The 26830-nt window shown below is 40.0% G+C and overlaps 1 protein-coding gene across 5 annotated transcripts in view; it reads right to left on the bottom strand.

Moving 5' to 3' along the window:
* NOL4 (nucleolar protein 4) overlaps window positions 1–26830 on the bottom strand; it is a 193959-nt gene that overhangs the window by 87161 nt on the left and 79968 nt on the right. The window contains exon 1 of one of the 5 annotated variants that reach the window (XM_065830305.2): window positions 16558–16712. The exons of the other annotated variants lie outside the window; for them this stretch is intronic. The gene's annotated coding sequence lies outside the window, so the exon portion shown is untranslated. Of the gene's footprint in view, window positions 1–16557; window positions 16713–26830 lie in introns of those variants that run through there. 5 annotated transcript variants of the gene reach the window in all.

Below are 26830 nucleotides of genomic sequence, written 5' to 3'. Positions count from 1 at the left end.
GTTAGAGCACAACCATTGAAAAAATTCCTAGCATGAGTAAATGTGAACAAGCACTATAATACTTTGAAACAGTAACACAGTATTTACATTATTTTAGCTTTGTTTAGCAAAAGCTTAGTTACTTGATGGTAAATCTTAGTTTCTACTATGAAGTCAAATACCTGCTTTTATAGTGATTTAACCTTGCTTGTTAGAAACAGGAACTATTGTCTGTCAGGATAATGTTCAGGAGAATGGCTACAATGGCTATAAATCACACTTTTGCCAAGTAAACGTAAATATGTATTACCATAAAAGAAATCGAGAAAAAAATAGTGGTTTTTCACTGGTAGTTCCTTACAGATGTTACCAAGGTAACTAAATGACAAGGTTTAGTACATTTCTCATCCCTGGGCAGCTGGTCTATTTTCGTCAAGAATAAGGCTACTGTAATGCAAGAGTTTCTGAAGTATCAGAAACACGGACCACATCAGGAACAACTGGTTTTGGGGAAAAAGGCAGGAGAGGCCAGCCCAGGAGAGGAGAGGCATGTTCACCCTCAGATATGGTTTTCTCACCTTTATTTATCACATCTCAGCAACAACAGACTGCTAACGCAGAAAGCTTATTCTCTTACCAAATTTTTTTTCCTCCATCCTGCAGAGGCGGTTTGGGGAGAGCTGTGTGCAAGCCTTGGGGAGCCAAGGCTTGGCCCAGCTGTGGCTGCTGGCGAGGGTCCCTCAGGGCAGCTTGCCAACTGCTCTTCTGTCAGGAAAGGGACACCACTAATGGTAGGCACTGAGGGGGAGAGGCTGGGGACCCGTCCCTGGAGCAGCGGAGAAGGCTGTGGGAGCGCGGTTGGGGAACACAGTGGTACCCCTGGGACCTGCTGACATCATGGTGGCAGTTGGGGCCGCCTGGGCCCGGCCCCTGCCCCTCGCCAGAGTCGCTGCGGAGGCCAGGCCCAGCCTGGGCATGCAGCCATTAACATGGGGCAGTGATAAGAGGAACAACAATCTTTTAGAAACCCCTAGGCCTAATGTAGCAAGACTAAGCATAATGTAACAGAAACCTAACAGAGAATCAGCTCTGTAGAGACTGCACGAGGGAAAGTGGGACGTCCTTGACTTGCAAGCTGGGAAAGCGGAATGTTCCAGTAAATGAAGAAAGCTACATGACTTTTGCTGAGCAGCAGCACAACATGACAATATGCATGCTCAAGAAATTACGTCAGGAAGCCAACACTGGGGGGGCACCTGGCTGTGAAAACCACTGGGGACCACTAGGGACCCCTGATGAAGACTCTCAAATACCAAAGATGGACTTGCAGCAAAGGGCAGGGTTATGGAAATAATTTATGTTTAATGCATTAACTAAGGAGTAGAAACAAATGAATATGCAATAGGTATATGTAATAAAAACCAAGAGGCGCGCATCACATGCACGCTCGATTAGAAGAGCAATCCTCTGAGTGTCCAGAGCACTGTAGTAAAAGTGCCTGCTTTTTAACACTTTCCAAACAGTGTTAAGGCACCTTTTTGTCGACTGTTCAGTATCAGCAGCAGCTATTAACCTGATGCAGGGCTGCTCTCCTACAGAAGGCCGAGCAAACCACAGTGGCCCTCCCTGGACTTCCGTAGGCATCACCGTGGGCTGATGGTTGCCCCAGGCTCCCTGCCCACAGCTGGCTGATGAGGGGGAAAATCAAACTTCACCGTGATCAGCTTACATCTGGGTGCTTGGTACCAATCACATCACTGATGCAAGAACAGTGTGTCTCCAAAACATGCCTCTTGTCTGAATTGCTGCCACAGGGTGGGTTTTATGGGTAGACCTTCAGGAAAGCACTGGTGAGGCCACACCTTGAATACAGCGTTCAGTTTTGGGGCCCCTGTCACAAGAACATTGAAGTACTAGAGAGAGTGCAGAGGAGGGCGATGAAGCTGGTGAGGGGTCTAAAGCACAAGTCTGATGAGGAGCAGCTGGGGGAACTGCAGCTGCTTAGCCTGGAGAAAAGGAGGCTGAGGGGAGACCTTACTGCTCTCTACAACTACCTGAAAGGAGGTTGTAGCATGGAGGGGGTTGGTCTCTTCTCCCAGGTAGCAAGGGATAGGATGAGAGGAAACCCCTCAAATTGTGCCAGGGGAGGTTTAGATTGGATATTAGGAAAAATTTCTTCACAGAAAGGGTTGTCAGGCATTGGAACAGGCTGCCCAGGGAAGTGGTGGAGTCACCATCCCTGGAGGCGTTTAAAAGGCATTTAGATGAGGTTTTTAGGGACATGGTTTAGTGCTAGAGTTAGGTTAGGTTATGGTTGGACTTGATGATCCTGAGGGTCTCTTCCCACTGAAATTATTCTATGACTCTGTGGTTCTATGGAGCACGCCACAGGTGCTGGGAGCTGAGCAGAAGGCTTCCCTGTCCCGCACCACGTGTCAGGGCAGTCACAAAAGAGGCTGTGGGATGAGCTCACATCTTCATCACCTCCCAGGGTCACCACTATCCACAGGCATCAGCCATGACAGTGAATGATGGCCTCATTAAACGCTGCTGCTTGCTCCAGGTAGGCCACATGCCCAGGAACTGTGCAGTTTTCAAACTCTTACCCCAGCACTCTGGAAGACTAGAAGTGCATCTACAACTGTTGGTGTTACTTAAACCTGAAAAGCGAGAGTGATTCTGACTGCAAAACACATATGCGTTTCACTTCTCAAAACCACCCAGTTGGTGCCTTACCTACACAGAGATCCTTCTCAAGGGATCAAAGAACATCACCCATCAGAGAAACACTCCAAGAGCAGACTGAGGGTACCTCTGGACTGGGTAGCAGCCTCCTTGCTGAAGCAGGGAGCACTGTCTAGGCTTAGGCATGGACTTCTCACTCATGGAGTGGTATTTCTTAAACCTGATGCCAAGACCTTTTCTACCACCTTGCACAGAGCTCCACGCTGATCCTCTGCTCTGACCAACACCCTTTGGGCACCTTTAGTCCAAGTATTCTCTGTGTTAGGGCTAATTCTCAAAACAAGAACTGCAGTGATTGTCCTACTTGAAGTTCATTTATTATTTATCACACTGCATTAAAGCTTCCAGCTAATTGTTCTAGATCACCTTGAGGTCAACCAGACATGAAGTTACACCAGCTTTGTTTTTGCACACTTGAGAAATCCAGGCTCCTGTCTGAGAACTCTCCAGGCTCACTGCAGTCACCACAGTGTTAACTTATCCTCCTGCTCTTGAAGGAAACTGTGAAATGGTGGAAGACAGTGCCAAAGAAAACCCAAGCAAACAGATGCTCTGAATATGAATTTTGATTCTCAGAAATTCTGCATCCTTCACTTCAATTATCTGCACAGAATTTCACATTATCATGGCCTAAACTTCTGCCAAAACACAGTTTCTCTGTATTTAGCACCTTGGACTCTACAAGGTGATTTCCATGACAGCTGATAGTTTAAGGGCACTATGATATAGAGCAGGAAACAAAGTTCTAATTTATAGGATTATATTCTCCTAGCAAACAACATCTAGATTTATGAATAGGCAAATGGCATATATTGCTAGAATTAGAGATTCTTCTGTTATATATTAAAATACAGTTTTTCCACCCTGAGATAACTGTCTTCAGGCCAGATATGCCAAATGCTCAACACTGTTTTCAGTAAGAGTGCTTTCTGAAAGTAAAGCAAATTGAAGTGTGCATCACATCTGGCTGGAATAACAAGTCCTTCAAACATCAGTTTTCTGAGACCACAAATATAAGATCTGGACTTTGATATAAGGATAATTGAAGTACAGTGAATCTCAAACCAAGGTACATACATACAACTCTCACTTGTCTCCTTGAGAGAAAAATCTCCAGATGTTTTAAAGCATCTCTTGCATTATTCTTAGCAGTCCATTTCATACTATAAATAATCCAGATAACCTAGACTTTTCATATTCCTTGCAGGTAAATCAGGAAGGAGTCAACAAGCCATTCTACATAAAGACAAATCTGTGAATAAATCCTCTCCCTCTCCCAAACTAATTCTCAGGCTAGAATTCAATTAATATCTAGAGTATGCTTAAATAGTTCACACAGCTGAGATTTCAGCTACCTGAAAGGTACTGCATATTTTACTAGTCAGTAACCCATACTGTTGGTCGTCAGCTCTAACAGCAGTAGTGTGGCTCAGTCCGACAACCTTACAGCCACATGGAAGCTCAGATCTGAAAGGACAGATGTGATGACAGGTCAGGGAGATAAGGAACCCTCTCATTAACATAAGAATGAAGCAAGAGCCCCATGACATGGAAGCAACTCTAACATAGCCATTTTGCCATGAAGCAAGGCAGATAGCCTCCTCAGGAAGCAGACAAAAGAAACAAAGGAGAGGCAATTAACCTTACAGCACCTTTTGAGCATCTCTTTTGAGATGTTCTGACCACATGAGAGTGTCCCACAAGCCAAAACTATTCCTGGTGATAATAAATCAAATTAATCACACCAAGTGAACGAGGCAATTGTTGGGGCCACTTTGTTCATGCTGCTTTAAGAGGTGGAGATGGGACAGGAGCACATATGCAGCCCAAACAGACACTGATGCTTGCAGACTCCAAGGCAGCATGCACATGGGTTAAATGAACACTTTGAGTGGGTTGCCTGTCGACAGAGCATATCTCAGAGCCGCAGCTGCTGTAGGATGGGTAACTGTTCTTTCCAAAAGGAGGAGGTTGGATGTGAATGACCTGAGTGGGATGAGTGAGACTGAAGCTGCTGGCTGTGCAAGTGCAGGCTGTCAAGGTGACGTAGAGTGCCGACTCACAGAAACTTCTGTAGTATGAAATAACTACGGAGACTTTTCTAAAAGAACTGGTAAAAAGGTGAGGTCACATTTCACTCCCACCACTTTTCACAATGACCATTTAATCCCAATTTGTCACAGTTATGTATTCGGTTATGCTTCATTTACATCACAAGTGATGCTTCAAGCAAAAGTTCAATACAAAACTTAAAAGCCAGTCAAAATCAACTGTATCTATTAATCTTCTCCATTCCCTTTCATATTATGACAAAGAGCAGGGGTTGAATTAATGGAGGTACAAAGGTGATTTCAGACCCTCTATTATTCCCATTCTGTAAAGCGTAAGAATAGCCATAGTTGGTCAGATTAAAAATCCATTTAGTCCAATACCCTATCTCCAGCAGCGGCTATTAGGAGATGTTTGGGGAAGAAAATAAGGCAAGCACATACAATTCTTCCTCCTGTGGCTTGCTGAGCCCTTAATAATTTTCAGCTCAAGGTTTTTCTGAGCTGGATGTTGTTTCCAGCAACATACTGACACTCAACAGATTTCTTTTCCATGTAAATATCCCGTCTCTCCTTGAACCTGCATAAATATCAAGCACTCTTCTCTGCTCCTCCAAAATTTACCACCACTGTTTCTGTTCCCACTAGAAAGGCAGTACTGTGTCGAGGAAACAGGAACAGGAACTAAGAGATGCGCAAGAGTTTTTGCAGAGGACAGAAGCGGGGTGATGTGCACAGAGCTCAGTCCCTTCAATTCACACCGAGACTGCATTTGCTCCATTACAAGAATATGCATTAATTGTCCTCTTCAACTAACCTCACTAATGTTAACAATGCTTGTTCTCCTTTTCATACATGTAGCTTTTCTGACCTGGTTGGCTTCTGAAAATTCAGCTATGGACCTTGCTGCACTGAAATTTGAACCTGAGACATCTATCAGTTTTAGTGTGATGCCAATAAATGAATCTCTCACTGTTGTTTGCAGTGGTTGAGGAATAGGTCAGGAGCTCCTTCATATGATCAATCACTGCATGTGTTTGTGAAAAGAAAAAAGAACAAAGCAAACTACAAAACTAATCCTTAGCATTGTCAACAAGAGTACAGTAAACTTGATATACACATGCACATACACGGTGGAATCCGTATTAGCCACGCTGTAAATCCTATTTCATTATTAAACAAACCCCCAGCAATTCACAGTTTTTTCCATGGATAAATGTCTCTTCTTGTTGGAGGCACAAAACAGGCAGATATTTTATTCAATTATAACATTAAATAACAGAACAGTGAACAACTGCCACTCCATGACATCAGCAACTATCAGAAAAATAATCCTGCACTGGCAGTCACAGTGTTATAGAAGGGCTCATAAAGCTTCATGAGCGATCGCATGCTTACTTTGCCTGCAGAGCTACTGTCCCTGCATATATATAATACAAAAAGGAGATGAAGCAGAATGACTGCTAGGAGGGTACTGCACATGAAAATAACCAGTTGAATAGCTCACTGGGTGCACAATCATCTTATTATCACCGTGTTTCTAGTTTGTAGTTGTGCTTTGGCATTTCCACTTCAACAGACATAGCCCTCAATGCCTCTGGTGAGAAAAATCTCTGCTTTCTCTTTACTCTGGAGAAACCTCTAGGGCACTTTGTGTGGCAAAGACTTCATCAAGCAGATCTCAATACAGAAAACCTGCAATTCTTCTAAAAGTTTTTATGTCACATATGGGATCATATTTGAATGTTTGCATGTCATCTGGCCTTGAGAATTGTGGCTTAGAGCTCCGTCTCTGAACAAGCATTGCAGGAGCAAGTTCTCACTCTGATAACGTATCAGTGATGCCAGAGGTATTGCCTTCAACTCACCCCAAACAGGACATCAGAGCAGTTTGTTGATATGAAGCTGGGAACTGAGGAAGGCTGGCAGACAGGCAGGAAAGCAGGACTCAGGACAGACTAACTCTGAGTTTTGAGATTTACTGAAATTTCAACCACGGACAGAACACATCAGCGACAAAGATGCTTGAGATGGCAACACGCTAAGGAGAAATGTGAAGAGATCTCACCCACTCCTCTTTCTTGCCCAGCCTGGAAGAGGCTTATGCTGCTCTAGCTAAAGGCTGCTGAGAGCAGCAGCAGCTGCTGCCATTCCTGGCAGCAAGAAGGATCTGGTGCTATGCCAGCAACAGACAAAAAAGCAACATGTAGGTTCATGTTTGGTGCCTAAACATCAACACCAACAGGGCTGAAAGGAATTATATTCAACTTATCTGCCACTCAAACCTACTGCATGTGTGTGATATCATATTTTACTTCATCAGGAGCTGCCAGAAGATAAAAACAAAGAGGAAAGGTCAAGTTGGAGTCAGTAGAGGAAATTCTCTGCAGATTGGATGCCCCAAATACTGGCATTTTTAATAAAATCCTTTAAAGTCTAAAATTTAGCCTCCCAGCTTTGGTGTGTTGAGTGGGTCTCTCCTTCTTGAAGGGTAAAGCCCCAAACACAACCAAGACAAATGATCATTTAACAGCTCTGCACCCCGTCAGCAAAGGCAGCAAGGATATTGGGGAAGACGACCTCAGGCTCATTAGACCCTCTCCATCAGTAAAACTGGGAGAGAAAGAGAGGAGAAGCCTTAAGAGCAAACAGAAATGACTGCTTTGTGCTTCATACATCCTTCTCAACATTTCACCCAAACTCCTACAGGGGCCTCCTAGTACAAATTGCTGGGTTTGCTTGTCTGTTATAGTCCTACTAGAAAAAGAAACAGAAGGTTCCCCTTGAAATATGAAAAAAATAATATGTCTGTTAATATTTTGCCTATCACTAGAAGACTACAATGAACTAGAAATAAGAAAAAATCTTACATTACACCCCCACCCCCCGCCAAAGAACAACAACACTGGGAAAATCTATGCCCAGTTGTAAGAAAATCAAGAGTTCTGCTGAAGTTCAACAGATGCTCTTATTATATTTTAAGTTTTATTTCAGAACCATTCTGAAGAAGACTTGCAAGCATTCTTTGCTTTATATTTGTAATGTATACACCATCTCAGTGGCTACAAAGTAGCTATTTTAGGTGCATAAAAGAAGGAGTAACTCTAAGTTCAAAATGCCCTGTCAGACCAATATTTTGGGTACCTCTATAATAACGAAAACAGTTTATCCGAGCTGACAGCATAACTTTCACTAACAATATTTCTACTAATAGTTTGGACTCATAGACCTTTAATCATCGATTTTGTAGCTCTGTAGTTTGGCATTTCAAATGACAATTTAATTTTTTTTTATTTTTTTACACAGAAAAGTATACTTTAAACACTTGTATCAAGTAAATTAAAGCCATTTTGTTATTTGCAACTGTATATTAAAAGCCAGGACATGAAAAATTCTTCATAATTCGAAGTGAAGACATTTCCTACCATTTTTGTAATTTTTTTCCAGTTTTCATTTGATAATGTTGGTAAAATCAACTGGTTTTTTTTGCAAAAGGTTTGGTTTTCACTCTAGAACAATTCTGTCACATCCTTTCCAATCAGTTCTCTCCACTCACACTAACATTAAGGCTTTCAGGAAAATTTCCAAACTCAGCAGAGAGTACAGTAAGTGCCTCTAATATTCACATACTGAAATTCAGTTTAAAAATAAGTAATAAACACGGAATTGAGAATAACTAGAAGAAAAGTACATGAACAGCCTTTGTACTTCATCATAATGTTAGCATTATCAACAGTGTCCTAAAACTTCCTTGATACGTTAGGAATGTGGATGTTAGTGAATCTGAGAAGTCAGAACACTAAATATCCAAGTTTAGGTCTCCAATAGGGTTGTTGTTTCCTTATTTAATGACTGTGATGTAATTAATGTTTTTGCCAAGACAGAATCTCAGTGAGTCAAGTGTAGGATTGTGTTACAGAGAGACTGTGGGTTTAGCAATTCAGAGAAGAATTCCAGAGCTTGGAAAGCTGTTCTTATAAACTCAAGCAAATCAACATTTTTAAGGGATATAAATTGCATGTCCCTTTCCAATTCAGTTTGCTTTTTATTCTGTCACTTTAAAATGCTTATGGATGTCCATGGCAGCATGTATAATACATTACTGTTTCCTGATTTGAACATGCCTTGGGTAACTACAGTGTCTCCTCACTGCTTGAGTGAAAGCAGTATTCTGGTCACGCAGGGCAACACTCCATAACAAACTTGATGGCATTTCTCCATCTGGCAAGCAATCATTTTTTAATGTTTTATCCATTATGCTTTCCTAATTTTATTTTTCACTGTATTTAGTGAAAGTTTAAAATATTCAGCATCTACAAAGGCTGAGCACCAGCCCAAACACCAGCAAAAGAATGCAAAAGGTAACAACAGCCATCAATGCTAAGGAAGCTTTACCTGAACACAAAAGTGTTGCCACTGAGGTGAAGGAAATGGGCCTATTGGGAGTCTCCCTAACATGTTGATTATAATTATAGGCATCAAACAAAAGGGAGAGAAATAAATAGTGATGATGACTGGTCTTCCTTTGATCAGTCTGAAAAATCTCTCTCACTTAGCAAATGTCAAAACTGCCATGTGAGATATACATGTGTTATCATACACCAGGCATTAGATTCAGCTTGGGAGTTTACAACAGTTATTATTTTTTTCCTATTAAAAAATTGCATGGCCCAAGACAGGAGAATTCCGAATCCTGTAACATAACTCTGGTTGAAAAATGGCAGATTTGCAAACTGTCCACAAACAGCCATGATTTGAGGTCTTTCCACTGACTGGGTGATTTCAGGCAGAAGATAGCAGACTTCCCATGAAGTATTAATACTACAGCGAGGTCTCTTCTGCCTTCATTCAAGTCATCGCTTAAATCCCAACTGGCTCACAACACTACAAATAGACATGTTGACTTCCAATGTGACTGGCAAAATCAAAAAATGTTCTTTCCTTTTCAGAAATTCTATTTGGCAAAAATAAAACACGCTTTTTTTTTTTTTTTTCCAGAAATTATTTTTGGCACAGACATCAATTTATTTTTTTGGTTTTACAATTCCCAAAATATTGCTGAGCATTTGGTCACACCTCATCTAAAAATGGACTAGAATAAGAGGTATCAAAAGAGAAAAAAGAATGATTTTGCTAGATGGTCTGTCAGCACAATACCTCTGGCTATCCAAGTAAGTACGATTCAATGCCTGGAAACTTTTCAAAGCCCCAAGTACCTGACAGATAGTCCTGGCATATCCACTGTTATTCCTCAATTGAGCTGCGGACTTGAAATTTTCACTGTCCAACCACCTGAATAAGCACTGCATCTCTTGTTTTGAACTTTCCCTCCCACTGGAATTGAACAAAAGTGTAAATGAAAGATGGGAAAACTTGAAAACTCTTTGTGCTTGAAAAATTTGGCAGATTTTTGCTTTAATGCCAACATCATCTTCTTCTGTTGAAGAATACCTGAGACAGCTCTAATTTGAAATACCTCCAACAGATGGCAAAAACCACTTGACAAGTGTGGTGAAAATCACTGGTGTGGAGTCCCTTTTATGTAGATGCTATTATCCAATTCTCAAGCAGTCTGTTTTCCCAAAATGCACTTCTTTTTAACTTCAGCACTGAAATCTGCAATTTCTGGAGTTTCCTACACTTGGAGTCCCTGCCAAACTCAACACCACATATGCTACTGTAAAAGAGTGAGGTAAAATACAGGGAGTAAAGGCTGAGATTTTGTTTTGGAAGTGGACTTATGATGACAGCACATTTGCAGACATTAAAAGGACTGGTAGTGTTAATGCAATTTCTCCACAATATGAGCCATCAAAACCAATCTTCAGTAATTTATGCAGTAGCAAAGGGCAGAATAGAAGGACATTAGTGAATAACATGGCACTCTGGCCCTTGGACTCGATATCCAAAACACAGTTTTGATGAGATCACGTTTGGTTTGCTGCTGTCTGAAAGTGTTCACAAATCACAGATGCAATCAGGATTGCTGCTGCTGTTGCCGTCAACCCACATATCCAGCTGTCTTCTTCTCCTCAGCATGTTTCAGAAAACTATTTCAACCATAATGACTAGAGAAATTACAAACTCAAAATGACTGATTACCCACCTAAAGACAGACCATTAAAGGGGTCCACACCAAGATATAATAACTAAACTATTGTCAGTAATAAATTCACAATGAGAAATTAAAATGCACTATGCATGAAAAGATTGATCACTCAAATCTTCAGCTCACATTCATTCTTGTATACCCTGTAAAACTCCAAGTGGACTCTTCTGGCAACAGAATGACAGAAACCCTGGATTCCCATTGTATAACCTTCTACCACAATCGCAATTTTGATACTACTGATTCTATAATTTGATATTTGGAATCTAAAATAAACCTCAGCATTGTCCTAGAGGATGCAGGTATATCCCTGATGCTCCTAGTAGCCACCTATTCTTATGGTCTCACAAATGACCTCTGGAGAAGACTGAAAAATTCAGTTTGCTGTGGCTAGAAGCATATAAAACTAGAATAATGGAGCTGCAACAAGAACAATTCCATTTCTTTTAGTATTTGGGCTGCCAGCCAGACAGCGTGTGGTATCTCAACTACCGCTAGAACCAGAGAACTTGCTCCAGATAATCTTGGTTTCTCTCCCTTTGTATTTGGCCCTGCTGAAAAAACACATTGCTGTTTTGCTTAGCTCTTCAGCTAATATAAAGAACTTAGGGCACAGAAAGCCAAAATGCCAGCAGCACAGCACTGAGAAAGCACTTTTTAATTAACTTGTACAAAGCTGGCCAGAAGAACACTATCCAGAGGGCTGAAATCTACCTCTAGATGCATATGATCTTAATGTCATTAGAGTCAACAGAAGCCAGTGTGTGCAGCCTGGGAAATAATTTATTCCATTAATGAAATTTACATACAATTAGTGGCTTCAGAGTTTTACTTTTGAGGAGAAAAGGAAGATAAAGAGGTTTTAAATAATGAAAATATTCCCATGTGGTTGGCTGTTACTGTTCCAAATTAGGGGAAATTGTCATCTGAAAATACATTTTTTCAATCCTTGCTATTTGTCTAAACAGAAGAAAAATACAAATATTAATCAAAATATTTGAGCTCAATAGATTTAAATTTCTTGTTTCATGTGAGGATACACTTCCTTCATTGAGGGCCACTTCTACCACCTTCAAATTGGTTGTTTATAGTCTCTTTGGAAACATAACATATATACCTACCCTGTTTCCCTCAAAATAAGACACAGTCTTATATTAATTTTTGCTCCAAAAGATGCATTAGGGCTTATATTCAGGGGAGATCTTATTTTTCCATCAACAACAATCTACATTTATTCTTCAACAAAAAATCAACATTTATTCAAATATAATCATGTCATCGCATTCTGGAACATCAACGTAACTCTCTAAACCCTGAATTCCATCATGAATTTCTTGTGACTCTATTTCTTCTAGAACCATGGGCCCCAATTTCTCATGTCTAGCAATGGCACTTTCCTTAAATGAGAACCTCTTGTCCATGGAGCCTGCTTGTAGCACACTGGCAGCACAACTGTCAGGTGTCTGTCAGGTGTCTGCTTTTCTTGGTGAAGGATCTATCCATCCTGCTGCATTCTATTGCAAATTAATTTTACTTTTTTACGTGTATAGTTGCCTGGATACTATTTACATTGACTTCTTTTATGAACTGTAACTAGGCCTAATTTTTTGGGTAGGGCTTATATTTGGAGAATCCTGAAAAATCATGCTAGGGCTTATTTTCAGGGAAACAGAGAACATTTCAAAGGAATCAAAGAGGCAGAGATACCTCAGGAAAAAAAATGCCTTGCAACCAATAAAAAATGTCATCACTATTACTTTTTTCTTACTAAAATATGAAGGATAAATCTCTGATATGGACAGACATATAGATTGTATGTGTTCAGTTTTGGGACCCTCATCATAAGAAGGACATTGAAGTACTGGAGAGAGTGCAGAGGAGGGTGACAAAGTTGGCGAGGGGTCTGGAGCACAAGTCTGATGAGGAGCAGAAAAAAATTCTTCATGGAAAGGGTTGTTAGGCATTGGAACAGGCTGCCCAGGGAAGTGGTGGAGTCACCATCCCTGGAGGTGTTTAAAAGGCATTTAGACAAGGTTCTTAGGGACATGGCTTAGCGCTAGAGTTAGGTTAGGGTAGGTTATGGTTGGACCCGATGATCCTGAGGGTCTTTTCCAACTGAAATGATTCTATGATTCTATACTATAAACTTGTTATTTCTGTTATTGATTTAATGAGAACACCAGCAGCAAGATCGCTGCTGGGACAGATTAGGGTTTGTGATTTTATCATATTTGTGGATGTAAAAAGACAGCCAAGTTCTGTAAGGTACAGCATACCGCCCAGGAAGTGCTGAACACCTTACCTATTTTTCCCTGAATGAGTATCTCAATGAAAGAGGAACAAATTGTTAGTCACAAATTCCAAAGGGAGGTTGTAGGCAGAAGTGATGCTTTACAAGTTGGTGGAGAGAGTGTTTTGCAATAGTGACAAATGTTTCAAGGAAAGAGAGTGACACACTATCAACAATATTTTTCTGATTGGTGTCATAATTCAAAACTTTGATCCGATGAAACAGTATATACATTAAATCATCCCATTTACTTTTACAGAATCACAGAATGGTTGGGGTTGGAAGGGACCTCTGGGGATCATCTAGTCCAACCCACCTACTAAAGCAGGTTCACCAGAGCAAATTGCACAGGAATGTGTCCAAGCAGGTCTTGAATGTCTCCAGAGAAGGAGACTCCACAACATCTCTTGGGAGTCTGTTCCAGCGCTCTGGCACTCTCACAGTAAAGAAGTTTCTCCTCATGTTTACGTGGAACTTCTTCCTATGCTTCAGTGTTTTCCCCTTGCCCCTCATCCTATTGTTGGGCACCACTGAAAGGAGTCTGGTCCCATCCTCTTGACACCCACCCTTGAGATATTTATAAACATTGATGAAATCCCCTTTCAGCCTTCACTTTTCCAGGTTGAACAGAGGTTCTCTGGGCCCCTAATAATCTTCGTATCCTGCTGCTGGACTCCCTTCAGTAATTCCTTATCCTTCTGAAACTGGGGAGCCCAGAACCGGACACAGTACTCCAGATGTGGCCTCACCAGGGCAGAGCAGAGGGGAAGGAAAACCTCCCTTGACCTGCTGATCACGCTCAGATACATCAGAAAGTATAACGTCAGCCAGTTCACCATCCAGCCAGCAGACAGCCTGAACGCTAGGAGAGAAGGCAGTTCAGTGACACAGGAAGAAGGCAGTTCGGGGAGAGGACAATACCTGCAGGGAGCAGGAATGCTGGCCAGAAAGGGAATGAGGAGAAAAGCCTGGGCAGAGGAGTGACCCACTGCTGTGGGGAAGCCAACAGCCCTCCCAGCAGGAGGGTGCCGTGGAGGAGCCCTGGCAGAATCTGCCAGGTCTATTATTTTTAAGAGTTTAGGGACTCTGACATTTTTCTACACAGAAAGCAGAGTCACCTCTGCTTTTTAGTTTCTGGTAACAGTCCCACTGCTACAAGGAGTGTTCCCATTGTTTTCTCAGAGGAGAATGGAACACAGGTTATGGGTTTGGGTGCCTGCTTGGAACCTCACTGTGCTTCCTCACATTCAGTTAGTCCTGTTTACAGTTGGTGCTTAAAGTTGTCTAGAAATGCAGATGAGGAATTCAAGTCTCTCTGTGAAAACTTAGTCCTAATAAAACTTGGACCCACTTCCTAAAATCACACATTTTGCAGAAGACAAGAAAAAGCTGAGACATTTGACCAACCAACATTATTCCATACACAAGTTAAATGCTGGATTAAAAAAAAAAAAAGGAAATACATCATGACCTTGAGATAAAAAATCCACCTTCTTGGCTAATTAATTTAATAAAAGGACACACAAGGTAGAAAATTTGTGCAGTCAACTGTTTAAAAGTTTTTAAAAGGTGTAAACAACTATGTTAAAAGGTGTCATTCTAAAACATAGCCTCCCAGTGGTGGTGAAAATAAACAATGAATTCTCTGACTAATGTTTCCTTGTGTTATTTTATCACTGATTTTTAATTAGTAATTTAATCTGACAGATAATATATACTGATTTCTTCGTACTCACTCTAAAGAACACTTGATGAATTTTCTCTTACCTGACCCCCTCTTTGCTTGGCATTTGTGTGTATTCCCTGTCACCCATATGTCCACCACAGACTCAAGCCTGAATAATGACTTAAAGCTTCATACCTTTTGTGTTTCTTTCTATAGTCCTCCACATAATAGATGTACACTGGCTATTGAGTTTTTTAAGTATCAATACAAAGAAGATAGACATTGTCTTTGTTTACCAGTTCTGTTACTATTTGGTAGACCAGCCAAAAAAAAGAATCAGGGAAGACCGTTCTTGTACTAACCAATCTGGAGCTTCTGTGTGACTCTTTCTGTGCTGCCCTGGGAGGGCAGAGAAGAAACCAACTGTCCCTTCACTGCCTATTCCATGGACCCAGGTCTCTGGAAATGCAACATAGGGCTCTCTCATCAAATCAGTCAGGATGCTTTCCCTTTTTACTCTATAAACACACACAGAAATGCAACATATGCTACTTCTTTTAGTGGACTGTGTTTATTAGTTTTTTGCAACAATAAACATTTTAGATATGAGAAAAACACCTATCCTTCAAGGTGAAAACAGATTTTTTACTTCCTCGATATTGTATCAACATGAATCACTAATGGGCCCCATTAAAACAAAGACTCTATTTGTCTGCATATGAATATGCAAGTATGTATTGCAGAAACACATGCACACACATTTTATACATATAAAACACATATACGCATAAACATATCTAAGATAATACTGTTATATATTAAATAGCCATTAAATAATGATGAAGTTATTTTTTATTTAAAACTCAACAGCAAAAACATGCATACTAAAGATGGAAAAATACGTAGGCTGAACATATAAACTCTGCTGAAAAAAATAAGTTTAGGAAAAGCTCACAGTAATCAAAAGCAGACAGTTAAAATCTTACTGCAAACAGTCTAGTTTAAAGCTGGGAGCCTTGAGCATCTATTAAAGTGAAATACAGGACCATGTCAAAGAAAGCCAGAGCATTAACATACCAGAAATGGAATAGCTAATATACCCTCTGTTTAACTCTACCAGCAAGAAAACAAACACACAATTCACACGCTGCATCATGTCACACACCACCTTAATTTAGCTACATTAAAATGAGTTTTTCTCAAAGAAAAGCTTGTATTATGACTATACCTTTAAAAAGCTCATGTTTTCTCTGTTTGGGTTTTAATATGAAGAAAAAACAAGGTTGAATCAGTAGCTGTAAATTTTCATGCTTAATTTGATAGCTCAGCACTTTTGCAGTTGAGTTTGCAGCACACACAGATCAGTTTCCTCATGCTTTCCCGCTTATTTTTCAGCACACAGGAATTCCTAAGCACGCTGCACAGTGCACACACAATTTGTAAGGCATGCTCATCATCAGTTGCTCAGTTTTAAGCACCAAATGAGACATGCTTCAGGTTTCTAGGTGCGCGTCTCACGACGACGTTTTAAAATTTGATCTCCTAGTTTCCAGGGAACTGAGGCTTTGAATCTATATTGGAAATACCACCTGAACGGGTGAAACTTACTGGTATTCCACACACAGCCTCCTGCTGTCATACCACTGTTGGCATGGGACAGTCTTCACCAAGACTTAGAAAACCTCATTCAATATTCCTCTCTGGAGGATCTGACACTTACTGTGAATTCTGCTCTTCAACTTAAATACCAGTGTCTGTGGCAGGCCAATTCTATCATTGCAGATACAGCATCCCTCAGGCGAGGTCCAACCTTTCTCTCGCAGTGCACCCAGGGATTAGCTTGACTTCCCCTAAATTCTCTCCAGTGCACAGTACGAGCTAATCTTTCCTGTAGGAAGCAGGAGACGGGGTTGCCATGACAACAGAGCACATTCTAGCAGTGAGACCACTGAGATGAGCTGAAAAGACGACAGTGAAACATGCACTCAGCCTTCCTCCGGGACTATGGGCTTCTTCCTTCAGGATTTAATTCCCCTGTAAGTTTACTGGCAGGCTAGGAGGCTGATTAGCTATGTATTTTGCCACGAGGTGATTACTAGTTAAGGATATGGTTGAGAGATCATAGCGTTATTTAATGAAGCTGCCATTCCCGCTTATGTTAAATTGCTGATTTTTATAAGCAGCGTGGCTGCTTTTAAACCACTACTTGTTCATACACATTAGTCCTACACTTAGCCCATGCTAACATCTCACTGTAATAAAGAAAAAGATAGGAAGTCACAAGCCAAGTCTTGCGCTTCAGCTTTGGTTTTCCAGCATATTATGCACGTGGTCTTTCTTTAATGGCTTTACACTCAGACACACACAAGCACACAAAGAGCACAGTATAACATCTGCGTTTGAAGCTCAAAGGTTTCTGCCGATGGGGGAGGGGACACTGAGAAAAGCAAATCACAGTGGCCACGTGTCTTACATAAACGACAAAACAGCCATAATGAGCTTTGGGAGCCCTGTTCATCAGGCAAAAGAAAATTGAGTCATCCATACTGTAAATATCAGCTATTTACAGCCCCAGAATAATGTCTGGATCCTATGCTTTAAACATTTTTTTTTCTCAATAACAGAAAGCTTTTACAGTCTCTGCATTTCAACAATTTACACGTTTTTAATTGCTCAATCAAATGTTAATGCAAAGGGGTTTCTTTGTGTTTTAGTTTCTCTTACAAAACCACACAACATGGTATTGTGGTAAATTCCCGGAGGCTGGAGCATGACTGTCTCCTGTTATTTCAGACACAAGCATGTCTCAGGGAGCTTCCACATTAACGAAGTAGCAACGGAGAATGTAAGGCCAGTCTCTAATCATGTTTTTAACCATTCATTTACACAGAATAGATTTCTTCCTCCTTAGTGCCTTCGCTTTGGAGCACATAACATATGGCTACACACAGGACACCTCATGAGCCAGCAAGATACACCCGTCCCCTCAGCACCTGTAATGGTTTGCCCTGGCTCAGTAGTAAAAGAGCTAGAGATGAGACAAATCTACACCCTCTGAATCCACCTGTCTCTCTGGAAATCATAAAAGAGAAGAACCTCCATTACAGTCTCTAACACATGAAAGAGCCCCGTGGCTGCATTTAGGCAGAACTCCTGTGGGTATGGGGAGGGGTGAGGCAGCTGAAACAGGGGGCAGTTTATATACATATACCAGCTTTCCCTGTAAAGCAAGTTATACAGTAGAGCTGTCAGGTTAGTCCCAACTAACAGTCTCATTAAACCACAGAAGGCTGGGAATAAGGCCTTGGTTGGAGCAGGAAGGTGCCATTTCACGGAGGCACCTCACTGCCTTGAATGGGTAAGGAAATTGTTAAGGAGTGTGGGGCAACAGGGGAATGGGGAAGTCTTGGTTGGGTCTCCTAATTGTCACCAAATCACTGTTTTTTCCTCGTACTACACTAACTGCATTTACAGTGAGAAGCCCCCAGATGAAACACAGTCAAACAAAAACCATACAATTTATTTTCCATGGCTAGGCAATATTGCACTTCTGTAGCCTTGGAAAGTATCTCACTGTTATACAACCCTTTCGGTTTTACCTTAATTTGGGTCTTAGTATGTGTCAGGAATATACAGGCACAAAACAGGGTCCCTCAGAATCTGCTGGCTCTGACTCATCCCACAGATTACTATGTAGATGAATAACACCACACAGTATAGCACCGGTATTTATTACCATCTAATCAGTGTTAAGTTTTTATTATTTTTTTCCACTTTTCCACTCATGTTCTATGCAACTGGAGAAATGCCAAATCATGCAAGTGACATATAGTTTCGCTTTTGAAATCATCCAACCAGAATTCCCAAATACTGAAAAATCTTTGGCTAAATAATTTTCAGCTTGAGAGACAATATTTTACACCTTCAATTTCACTGGGAAACACTGATATTTGTAGGCATGCAAATTGGTTTTGAGGAAAAAGGGCATATAATCAGATGCTGAATGATGTTACAGATTTTTCCTGTCATATGCTGTCTCCTCATAATGTGAAAAGAAAAGCTAACAGCAAGATTAATGCTGTGAAAATAGCTAAACTACTATTATGGCTAATCAAAGTGAAGTTCTGATTCTTTTTTGTTTCACAAACTACAACTGTAGAAAACAGTAAATATTGTCCTTAGAATGCAAACTTTCTTTTCCTAATGCTCATGTGCAGAACTTCCACTTAATAATACTGAATCTTGTGTTTCTGGAAATTCAGTCTTTCAGCCAAATGCAAAACGTAAGTGCTACTTTCCTTAGTTGTTTGACCAGGAATGGACTCCCGTACCAGCATCCTAAACAAGTAGCACCCAGTTACTAAAATGGGTCCAAATTAACCCTGACTATCTCCTTCCCATTTCTGGCTGACACTTCTTGAGTTTTATTTCAGATGAATACCTAAATAATCCCTTTAGCAGCAACACACCCTCCCACACACGTGGAAAAACAGAAGCACTTTAAATGTGCAAAGTTCAGAGATCTGCTGGAACACCCAAGAGCTCACAGGTATCCCTACTGCAAACATACATCCCTGGGTATACCCAGGGACAGGTAACAGTTTTAGTGTACCCAGGTGGAGCTTGCCACAACAAGAAATAAGAGAAAATGAAAAGTGATGGTATTTAAGCAATCTGCTTAAGTAATGTACAAGTAAAATACTGCAAGAAAAGACGTACACTTCTAAGGCTCAAGTAGAAACCAGCTCCAGGTCCTCAGCAGAAACAAGCTGCTTCCACTGCTCTTATAAATCTATTCTATCTTTTCCAAAGGCAGACTCTACCTTTATCAAAGGTGGAGTCTGAATTTAGCCCTTTGTCTACCCTCTTGCTTGGGAGGGTGATGAGAGGTGAATACACAACAGCCACTTTTCCACTCAACAGGACACCCACAGTTTAAAGACAAGACGTGGGAGCTCAGAAGACACATCCTCTCCTGTGTTTCTGCATGAATTCACACCTTTGGCCACAAATGAGGAGTCTGAGGATTTCATGTTGAAAATAAGGAGGGAAAAAGACAGAAAAATAAAACTACACATAAGTTCAACACGAAAAGCTGACATGAGAAAGTGAAGGTTTCTGGTTTGATTTCCCATCTTTTTCTTTACTATGCTTATCTGTGAAATCACCATTGAATTCTCATTTTTATTATATAGTTTCTGTACATAGCTGTTCACAGCGTCCTTTGAAATTGGTGGATGAAAGGAAATATCAATCTTCTTTTTCAGAACTATTCATTTGAGATTAAACAGTGCTAAATGCTGAGCCCTGAACAAAAGCTTTAAGCACATGTAAGTCTTGCTGCAATAGAGCAACAGTGCCCAGTACTTTATAGGATCAAACCTGTGATTTGGGGGTTTAAAACCCCTAATTCCCTATCTTTACCTTTCTCTTTTTAAATATATCTTGGTAACTCAGATGCTGCTTTTGTCAGATGAATTCCTTGTACAGAACACTGAGTGACCTTCAGTCCTAAGGTAGTGGTAAATCAAGAAGCCCACACCAGCACAAGCTGGACCACCGCCTTCTGGCAGTAAACACTCAGTTTTCATATTCTAAGCACAAAAATAATGGTGCAGAGCTAAAAATCAGAATGCATCTAAATATGCAAATGAAAAAGAAAATTTTTGCTTTTGCACTTCAAGAGTGTAATAAAACTGTTCTTCAACATAATCTTATTTTTGGAAATGTGTGATATAATTAAGCATTTTCCTCCTGTAATTTTGTCCACTGGATCATATAGGCAATCAAGACCTATTTCTGGTACCTCTTAGACTGTTTTTCTCTATGTGTGGTTCCTCTCAATTCACTGACTTTACCCAAGGTTTACAAATATGAGTAGGTATTAGCAGAATCAGTGTCCAGGAACTTTTAATCAAATGTTTTTTTAAGTAATGACACATTTCAAAACATATGATTTTTTTAATAAGCAAAATGATGAAAATTACTGTGATTTCATTCTAGCGGCCAAAGTAATTCATACATAAAAACTAAACCAGCTTATACTTGTAAAATTGAAATATCATTTTGTCTTCTTAGGCAAATGCTTTCCATTTTGGGAATATAGTGCCAAATGTAGAAATACTCATTGAAGGGATAAGCTACCCCATTGTGAGACATGGGCAACATTAAACAACGTTAAACAAAATTATTTCTACACTGAAATAATAAATGCAAGATTAGGACAGATGTTCTCAGTAAAATATTCTTTTTTCTAGACCTGTAAGATGAGTTTATCACACTGAGAGCGGTGGAGAGGCACAGCAAAGATAAAAACACTCTTTCAAATGTCTGCTGCTTATATATCTTCTAAAAATTGAATTTTATAACTGTCTTAAACAGGCAATGGGGTTGGAGTGAGCAATCTCCAAAGGTCCCTTCCAAATTCAACTGCTCTGTGATTCTGTGAGTCACATGGGCTACTTTGTGGCAGTATAGTCTCTGCTGAGTGAGACCAACAGGAAAAGATTACACCATACTTATGTCTGATAGACGTTCTTATTCAAAAAGACCATATACAAAAAATAACACTTACTTTGAAATACATGTTGTTATTTCCAGCAATAAGCTTTTACCACTCTCCTGCAAGAGAGTAGGAACAGATAGACTCCCCTGACCTTGACACCAGGCAACACCTAGAGGTGTGCCTGACAACAGAGTGAGCATGTTTCCTTGACTTACCGTCCCACCACCCAGCTATCTTTAGGTCGGACATTTCCTAAACCTGGCCTTCTATATGTTACCTACATAATGGACCACATTTGGAAGTAGGTTCTGACCTTTGGACAGCTAGAGCAGACTGACCTGTGTCCATGCTGCTCGGGGCAGAACAAGCTATGTCTACACTGCAGAACCCTTAACCCGTCCGCCTCATCTGCGCCTTGCTACAAGAAAGACAATGAGGGTCTGGAATGTGTTGAAAGAAGAGCAATCAAGATGGTGAAGCATTTGAAGCACAAGTCTGATGAGAAGCAGCTGAGGAACTGGGGCTGTTCAGCCTGGAGAAAAGGAGACTGATGGGAGACCTTAACAGTCTCTACAACTTCCTGAAAGGAGGTTGTAGCATGGAGGAGGTTGGTCTCTTCTCCTAAGCAACAAGCAATAGGACAAGAATAAACAGACTCAAGTTGTGCCAGGGGAGGTTTAGATTGGATATTAGGAAAAATATCTCCACAGAAAGGGTTGTCTGGCATTGGAACAGGCTGCCCAGGGAAGTGGTGGAGTCACCGTCCCTGGAGGTGTTTAAAAGCCGTTTAGATTAGGTTTTTAGGTACATGGTTTAGAGATTGGCTTGGCAGTGCTAGGTTAATGGTTGGACTTGATGACATTAAAGGTCTTTTCCAACCTAAATGATTCTATGATTCTATGATCTGCCTGGTAACCCCAAAGTAACCAAATGATGAGACAGACTATCACAGTCCTCCACAGCAGCAGTTGTAAAAGTACAACAATGACCCCACATTGTAATGTCAAAGTCCTTGGAGTGACTTGGTTGTCATGTTCCCAAGAGTAACTGGAATGTGCACTGCATGGACACGGAGTGCATGATCTGGGCATCAGACCTGGGTCTGAAAAATGCAGAAAAGCCAATTAATAGCTTAAAGACTCATTCTTGCCTTTTAAAGCTCTTCAAGGAGCTCCATTAATTTTCTTTTTTTTTTTCTTTTTTTTTGTTCTTTGAGCCTAGGTAAACTTTGGCATCTACAATATCCTTTTGTAATGCACAAATAAAAAGTATCTTATTTTACTTATTCTGGTCCTGACCACTGTCAATTCCATCTGATGGCCCACACATTTTGTATTATGAGAGACAACAAATAATATGTCCATCTTAATCTTCTTCATGCTGTTCATGACTTTACAAATATCAGTCATGTCCTCTTAAATTATCTTTTTTCTGGGTTAAAGAGTCATAGTCAATGTAGTTCCTTCTCTCATAGAGACAATTTTGTATGTTTGGTCTTCCTTATCACTTTTCCCCAAACCTTTTCTTCTATATGCTTTTTAGAAAAGGGAGGGCAGAATGGCACTGTAGGTACATAAATTTACACAGGGATGTGACAGGAATATAAGAATTGCTATGCTGGGCCAGAGAAAGTCCATTTAGCCTAATATCCTGTCTTTGACGGTGGTAAAAAAGGAGATGCTACTGTTCCCTATTTTGCTGTTCATTTTTTTCTTAGCAGATCCAATTGTTGTTCATCTATATTAAGTGTCCTTCTTCTATCTCCAACCTTATCAAGGTTTGTGTGCCAGAAAGCTTGTCTACTTTTTCCAACTGCTCTAGCTGATTTAACATCTACCTACAAATCACATTTAACCCATATCCCTAGCGCTACTTCTACCAATTCATAACACTATTTTTTCCAACTGCACTAGCTGCTCTAATATCTGTCTACAAACTCTGTTTAACCTGTATCTTCACTGCTATTTCTAACAATTGGCAACACTCCATCTGTTTGTCAACCATTACTGAGCATGGATCTGATGTTTTCCTAGATCTTTTTACTATCCCCCCAGTAATATTTTCCAAGACGGTAACAGCCATTTCATGTCACTGTACACTTATATAAACTGTGGATTGTTCTTCTTCATTACTTCATATTCACCACAACTGAATTTTTTATGTCATTTTATCACCCAATACCATTAGATTCTTCTGTAACTCTTTACAATCAGGATTTATTTTACGATCCTGAGTAATATAGTCTTGTCAACAACACGTGTCACCTTGCTCTCCAGTCTTTTTCCAAAATATTTATGAATATTTTGGGCAGTAAGAACGCTCCTGCAAATCCATTTAGACTCCACTGCTACCTCCCTCCACTGAGAAACATAACATTTATTCATATTCTCCATGTCTGTTTTTTTTTTCAGCCACTCAGGTACTACAGAGCCTTTAGGAGGGGCCTTGTTAAAAGCCTTTAGGAGACCCAGAGGGACTAAGTTTTCATCCCTTTTGCTGAGGTCTATGCTCCTTCGCACCAGATCTGCACTGAAGCAAGCAAGCGGGAATGGCCCCGCACAGGCCTCGCAGAGAGCTAAAAGTTCAGCTGCGGGAGGGTTTGGCCGTTCCAGTGCTCCAGCTTGCAGACCCTGACCCTTTTCTGTTCAGCACACAGATGTACCCTACACCAGGCACAAGCTCAGGGACTCTTTAACATGCTAATACTTTAGACTCTTAATGGGTTTGAGCTCCTTGATTCTTCCTCAGTACACTGTATTTCTACAATTACAATTTTGCTCCTGCATAGAAACCCTGTTCTTCAGAGCAGTTTCTACCACTGTGACCAGTGAAGACCTCTGATTTTTTTCATTTGCAGTTCCCTGGATACCAGCTGCAACACTGAAAGATTCACATTCTCTATCTTCCATTTCAATACAAGACGCTTTAAAGGTCAGATAATTTCTATCTACCTAAATATAAGTGTAAGTATTAAACTATAAATTCTCAAATAGAAAATTTAAGGAACAGGCACTTAAAATACTGAAATTAAATATGATATGGGTGCTATCAGAAAAAGGTTGCCTTTAGCACCATGTAAATTTGGACAAATGAAAATGTTCAGCAACATAAAAACTATTCACACTCTGAGATAACAGAGCGAATTTCCAAATCGATGCTTTCCAAGTTCAGTGATATTCCTGTTATACAATGGTAAAGTATATGCTCTTAATTTATTTCTCTTCTACATCTGTTACTTCTAATATATACATTTAACTCTATTAAAGAAGCTCATTTATTTTTATTTAGCTTTATTCATGTGAATTTTGCTCTTTAGACTTGTGTCTTTGTGCATAATCCACCCAAAGGGAGCAGACTGGCATCAGACAAAAAAAATATTAAGATGACCAGTGTAATTATTGCTTTCTTGTTTTAGTGAAATCCAAGTGTTTATTGTTCCAGCATTGAAGAAATTGATATACAACCTTTAGTCATGAAAAGAAAACCTAGTCTAAATTAGCTTTATAGCAGTAATTTCTGCTTCATTGCTGATATTTATTATATTATGAGATATTGATTAATTTTAAGGACAATCAGTAAATATGCTAGGGCTTACTTTTCCTCTCTCAGTCTTCTGTGCTTATTTCCCACCTGTTTATTTCCTATCCAGGAGCAGAAATAGCTCTACTGGAATATGTCTTCTTAATACATAAATAATTTCCCACTACCTAAGACAAAACAAAACAAAAAAACACACCAACCCACAGCATAATGCAATTGCAATAGATATTATCAGTATGATAAATGCTTTTTATAGTGCTCATGGTTTCAAATGAAATTAATTTTAGAAGATGCATCAAATTTCCTTCTTATTACTCTAAATCATGTCACTACAGTACTTTGGATGACCTACAGTGCATTTCTGTGTTTGAATGTGTTTAGGTCTGTTTTCAATGTAACATGAAGTCTGATTTCCCCTTATATAGTATTTGGTGTTTCTAGAATTTAACTGCTTCTTTTTCCGTATAGCAATTTAAGTTACTGTTAAAGACAAAGATATTGATATTTTTAAAAATGCTGGAAATATGATGTAAGAAGACATGATGAATGAAAGGTCTGTAAACAGAAAACTTTGAAAGACCAGTCATGCTAGGCAGGAAGTTCTATTTAATGTTCCCTGAAGAGCTTTACGAATTCAGAGCAGGATAACATGTTTTAAGTAATTTCTTTCTTAAAGATCAAAGAAAATAATGGAGTTTACGTAAACCATATTGCCTGATGATGTTTCTCCAGGAGCTCCCATTTATGGCAGACACACAGAGAAATCAAGATGAAGGAACAAGAAAAGTGACACCATGTTAATGGCCCAGCAAAGTCACAAAAAAGCATCCCAACTATTTATCTCCTAAAATCTACAGATGAATATTTGATATAAGACCAAAAGAACCAAAATCAAAAGTGAAGCAGTTTATGTTCTTTTCTTTCGTAACTATAAGAAGAGGTAAGATATGCTAGCCAGCTCTGGCTTTGCAAACCATCATAACCAAGGATCATACAGTGTGGGAAAAGAGTTGAATGCTCAAGTTTTCATTCTGGTTCAGTATATGTTGCTATATTTGTAAGAAATTTACCCATATTTTTCCCATGGCTGCTAGAAAGAAAAATGTGGAAGTAAATAAGGTGGAGCTAAGGAATGTGCAAGCTGTGAACCAGCTGCTTTTCAAACACCCAGTTAGACAGGTAGATCTAAGGCACTCTAAGCATCACTGATCTGTACTGGAATACCTGCATCAGTTCTTTGCTTTGCTATGAGGTGCACCTCTGGAAAACTTATACAAGATCCTGCAGAAATAGCATGTTAAGAGGACATAAGGAAGACTATGAAGAAAACTTTACTCCTCTCACTGTTTCCACCTAGTTCTCAAGATCTGCTAAGTTTCCTCAGCAGGTACATAAAGAATAATTCTCTGGCCCTGGTAGGAGCAACAGCTAAACTCAGTTTGCAGAGGGCAATTATGAAACTGTCATTTAAATTCTCACCAGAAGAGACAGCAGTTGACTGATTCAGTATCTCAGCTGGCATTAGACTCAAAGAATTATATGAAGAAAATATTCCAAGAACACCTACCCTGCAGTAAATTATTTTTATATTGCAGATAAATAAACAAAAGCTGACACATGAGAGCATTACCTGGGTCATAACCTTGGTTGCTTACTTCATCTGCTAGCTAATTCTCACAGATAGACATTAAAGCTGAGGAACATCTAATAGGGACAGAATAGAGATGGCACCATAAAACTGATCTAAGAGCATTCACTGTAGAGGAGGAAAGTGGGGGAAAAGAGATATCACATCCACAGAGTATTCTAATGCTCAAAGCAAAGTATTCTCTACGTGGATAGTAAGATAGCAGAAAAAAAATGACTATGTCAAGACGGTGATTAATATTTTCTTCCTCTCCTGCTTTGTGAGAAACAAACATTTAGTCAGTGAATTTGTGAAAAATAA

The sequence above is a fragment of the Patagioenas fasciata genome, chromosome 2 (assembly GCF_037038585.1).
Source record: "Patagioenas fasciata isolate bPatFas1 chromosome 2, bPatFas1.hap1, whole genome shotgun sequence".
Taxonomy (NCBI): domain Eukaryota; kingdom Metazoa; phylum Chordata; class Aves; order Columbiformes; family Columbidae; genus Patagioenas; species Patagioenas fasciata.
This window is presented reverse-complemented; position numbering and strand designations above follow the sequence as displayed.